The following is a 5,060-nucleotide window of genomic DNA, read 5'->3' on the forward strand; positions in this document are numbered from 1 at the left end:
TCCTTTGATACAAATGCGATGTAGGATGGACCACAAAACCCTTAGGGTTTGATGACATAAATCCTCTGTTGCCTCGGTCACGGTACACAGATGTGTGATTCGTAGTTAAACCATCATAAAGGACATTGTGTTACATGGACTGTCAACATTAGTATTTGTATCAAAACACATCGTTCCTTCAGCATCAAGGACAAAAGAATGTGTCCTATTTCCTCTGTCTCCTGCACAGGCAGATGGATAAAAGCCCTGGAGCGGAAATTCTGATGAAACTTGAGTGTCTGGCAGTGACGGTGACAGCTCAACACAGCGCTCCGAGTTAACTTTTTGGCTCAGCTGCCGAGGACCGGTTGAAAAAACAATCTTAACTGGAAACGGCGGCGCGGAGCTCGACAGGTGTAATTGAGAAAAGGAAAAAAAAAACGGACAAAAAGTGCATAATTTTCCCCGGGGCTCTGAGTCCTCCTCCAAGACTGGCTGGAGTAGTCGGCAAGTAGCGAGCAGAAGTGGCAAATCGATCGCATAGTCATTGGAAAATATACGTGCAGTATATTTGCATGTATTGTGGGTGGTTGTGTAAATTTGTGCTTACAAATGACCATTTCTGCTGGGCTGCGTTTGTTAAGCTGAAGAACAGCATGTGGTTTTCTGTCGCCAGTGTGTTTGGTTAGCTGCTTTTTAAAAACAATTCTACTACTCCTCCCTATTGGATTTTACTTGATCATTTTCCAGGATGTTTCCAGGTATTAAATAGATTTCCATGCACTTCTTTTGGTGCAAATTTTGAATCTCTGCACCACAATACTGGAAAAGCAAATAACAATTCAGCAACAGCAGTTGCATTCAGCAACAGCCCTGTTTTACAAAGCTGTATTTTGAATCTATCCTACACTTATGATACACATTTTGCTTGAACACCTCAGACCTTCTGAGTTAATAAATCTGGTTTCCTCCGCCATTAGACTCTTGCATTAATGAAATTTTTAGCTTAACGCTGATCATGTAATACCTGAGCTGGTACAATATTATTAGATAACAGGCTGAGATCATTGATCCTTGCAAGACAAAGACAGGAAGCAAGGTCTTTATCAAAGTTATGATCCAAAATTATGGCTGTTAATTGATGTGGCTTTTGAAGTGATCTTTGGCAAGGACACATAAGGGCTAAATCTATTATACCAGGACATTTAGGGAATCTATCAGCATATTAAGTGGTTGACGTTATAATTTATTATCAGCACTGATTATCACCTGCATCTCACAATACATTTGGAAATCACAAGAGATGTCATTAAACTATAATTTGAATGAGTAACTAAAGAGGCAGAGAAAAAATACCAGGGAGTATGCAACATTAACACTGACCTCTCCCAACTAATTATCTCTCATTTCTTCTGAAAGCCTCATTATCCACATTCTAACTTCAGTTGAAGGTTTTTCTGCTCCTCTGTAGACTGCTACTGCTAAAATGCCTCCCGGCCCAACTAGATACAGTTGATTTGGAAATGCATAATAAAATCAAGACCGTATACCGCTTTTGAATAATTGGGTTTGATGCTACCATCGGGCCAAACAATAACTGTTAGAGATTAACCAGTGAGCTAAACGGCTGAGTGTTCTGGTGCTTTTACTGTACCGTTTGGTGCGAACTGTTTGTTGAAGTGACGATCAATAAAGGGGAAAGAAGTAGTCCCTGGAGGCAGGGCCACAGCATGAACATTAATGACAAACTGAACAGGGCTACAGCATGCTTAAAGCTGAGATCTGTCATGGTTTCTCATTACTGTCATTAAGATGTTGTTATTAAATCCGTTGAAGCTTCAAGAACTGGTCGGGCAGATACTGAAGTTTTCTTCCGTATGAACTTTAACATGTAGTAGTTTGCAGGTCAGATGAAAGGTAAAGCATTGTGCAGGGAAGACTGTGGAGTGTAGAGATTCAGACGGGAATCTCAACTCTGACATGCACAAAGGTCCCGAGGGGCCACTGTGGTTGTATCCCTCTTGGTCACTTGGCCCGTTGGCCTGTTGGCCTGTTGGCCTGTTGGCCTGTTGGCCTGTGGGCCTTCTGGCCTTCTGGCCTGTTGGCCTGTTGGCCTGTTGGCCTGTTGGCCTGTTGGCCTGTTGGCCTGTTGGCCTGTTGGCCTGTTGGCCTGTTGGCCTGTTGGCCTGTTGGCCTGTTGGCCTGTTGGCCTGTTGGCCTGTTGGCCTGTTGGCCTGTTGGCCTGTTGGCCTGTTGGCCTGTTGGCCTGTTGGCCTGTTGGCCTGTTGGCCTGTTGGCCTGTTGGCCTGTTGGCCTGTTGGCCTGTTGGCCTGTTGGCCTGTTGGCCTGTTGGCCTGTTGGCCTGTTGGCCTGTTGGCCTGTTGGCCTGTTGGCCTGTTGGCCTGTTGGCCTGTTGGCCTGTTGGCCTGTTGGCCTGTTGGCCTGTTGGCCTGTTGGCCTGTTGGCCTGTTGGCCTGTTGGCCTGTTGGCCTGTTGGCCTGTTGGCCTGTTGGCCTGTTGGCCTGTTGGCCTGTTGGCCTGTTGGCCTGTTGGCCTGTTGGCCTGTTGGCCTGTTGGCCTGTTGGCCTGTTGGCCTGTTGGCCTGTTGGCCTGTTGGCCTGTTGGCCTGTTGGCCTGTTGGCCTGTTGGCCTGTTGGCCTGTTGGCCTGTTGGCCTGTTGGCCTGTTGGCCTGTTGGCCTGTTGGCCTGTTGGCCTGTTGGCCTGTTGGCCTGTTGGCCTGTTGGCCTGTTGGCCTGTTGGCCTGTTGGCCTGTTGGCCTGTTGGCCTGTTGGCCTGTTGGCCTGTTGGCCTGTTGGCCTGTTGGCCTGTTGGCCTGTTGGCCTGTTGGCCTGTTGGCCTGTTGGCCTGTTGGCCTGTTGGCCTGTTGGCCTGTTGGCCTGTTGGCCTGTTGGCCTGTTGGCCTGTTGGCCTGTTGGCCTGTTGGCCTGTTGGCCTGTTGGCCTGTTGGCCTGTTGGCCTGTTGGCCTGTTGGCCTGTTGGCCTGTTGGCCTGTTGGCCTGTTGGCCTGTTGGCCTGTTGGCCTGTTGGCCTGTTGGCCTGTTGGCCTGTTGGCCTGTTGGCCTGTTGGCCTGTTGGCCTGTTGGCCTGTTGGCCTGTTGGCCTGTTGGCCTGTTGGCCTGTTGGCCTGTTGGCCTGTTGGCCTGTTGGCCTGTTGGCCTGTTGGCCTGTTGGCCTGTTGGCCTGTTGGCCTGTTGGCCTGTTGGCCTGTTGGCCTGTTGGCCTGTTGGCCTGTTGGCCTGTTGGCCTGTTGGCCTGTTGGCCTGTTGGCCTGTTGGCCTGTTGGCCTGTTGGCCTGTTGGCCTGTTGGCCTGTTGGCCTGTTGGCCTGTTGGCCTGTTGGCCTGTTGGCCTGTTGGCCTGTTGGCCTGTTGGCCTGTTGGCCTGTTGGCCTGTTGGCCTGTTGGCCTGTTGGCCTGTTGGCCTGTTGGCCTGTTGGCCTGTTGGCCTGTTGGCCTGTTGGCCTGTTGGCCTGTTGGCCTGTTGGCCTGTTGGCCTGTTGGCCTGTTGGCCTGTTGGCCTGTTGGCCTGTTGGCCTGTTGGCCTGTTGGCCTGTTGGCCTGTTGGCCTGTTGGCCTGTTGGCCTGTTGGCCTGTTGGCCTGTTGGCCTGTTGGCCTGTTGGCCTGTTGGCCTGTTGGCCTGTTGGCCTGTTGGCCTGTTGGCCTGTTGGCCTGTTGGCCTGTTGGCCTGTTGGCCTGTTGGCCTGTTGGCCTGTTGGCCTGTTGGCCTGTTGGCCTGTTGGCCTGTTGGCCTGTTGGCCTGTTGGCCTGTTGGCCTGTTGGCCTGTTGGCCTGTTGGCCTGTTGGCCTGTTGGCCTGTTGGCCTGTTGGCCTGTTGGCCTGTTGGCCTGTTGGCCTGTTGGCCTGTTGGCCTGTTGGCCTGTTGGCCTGTTGGCCTGTTGGCCTGTTGGCCTGTTGGCCTGTTGGCCTGTTGGCCTGTTGGCCTGTTGGCCTGTTGGCCTGTTGGCCTGTTGGCCTGTTGGCCTGTTGGCCTGTTGGCCTGTTGGCCTGTTGGCCTGTTGGCCTGTTGGCCTGTTGGCCTGTTGGCCTGTTGGCCTGTTGGCCTGTTGGCCTGTTGGCCTGTTGGCCTGTTGGCCTGTTGGCCTGTTGGCCTGTTGGCCTGTTGGCCTGTTGGCCTGTTGGCCTGTTGGCCTGTTGGCCTGTTGGCCTGTTGGCCTGTTGGCCTGTTGGCCTGTTGGCCTGTTGGCCTGTTGGCCTGTTGGCCTGTTGGCCTGTTGGCCTGTTGGCCTGTTGGCCTGTTGGCCTGTTGGCCTGTTGGCCTGTTGGCCTGTTGGCCTGTTGGCCTGTTGGCCTGTTGGCCTGTTGGCCTGTTGGCCTGCTGGCCTGGAGCCCTCCTTGGAAATAAATGGACCTTCAAAGTCTGCACGGCAGAGGAGAGTGTTTACACAATTTGCTTATGCGTAGCTAATGTAATAACTCACAGCCTGAATCAACACCATCATTTCTCACATGTGGAGAATTTGCAGAGATTAAGGCCCTTTCTGATGATAAATGGTCCCTGTTTTCAATTGTACAGAATCAATAACTTGTGAGACATCAGCTAATTTTGTTGATTTTTTTCATCTAAATTATCAAACAAGTTTGCCATCTGGGTTTCATTAGGCTGCATAAAACCACTTTGACTGCAATATGTAAAAGATGAAAGAACGTTAAATCAACATGTGGTCACGTGATGTGGAGAATAAAACGCGATTGTTTCGCAGTGCCTCTTGCTCACGGAGGCGTGGAAATTGATTGGATTTGCCTCGCGGCGTGTTGCTGAAACAGAGCCGTCAGTTGCCCGGGGACACGCCGTGCTTTTCTATCATCATTCAGTCGTATACACCGATCAGCCACAGCATTAAAAACCAGTTACCAGTTTTAATGTTGTGGCTGATCGATGCACATGCAGTTGTATTTTGATCACTTGAGCTCCGGCATTGACGCAGACCAGGCTGCAGCCAAACTACAGAGCTCAACGGACTGTATGTCAGAAAGAAACCAATGTATGGATGTGTGCAGCTGGAAGCTACTGGAAGATGTAAGTCCTCATGCGACATGCA

This window comes from Xiphias gladius, chromosome 17 (assembly GCF_016859285.1).
Source record: "Xiphias gladius isolate SHS-SW01 ecotype Sanya breed wild chromosome 17, ASM1685928v1, whole genome shotgun sequence".
Lineage (NCBI taxonomy): Eukaryota > Metazoa > Chordata > Actinopteri > Istiophoriformes > Xiphiidae > Xiphias > Xiphias gladius.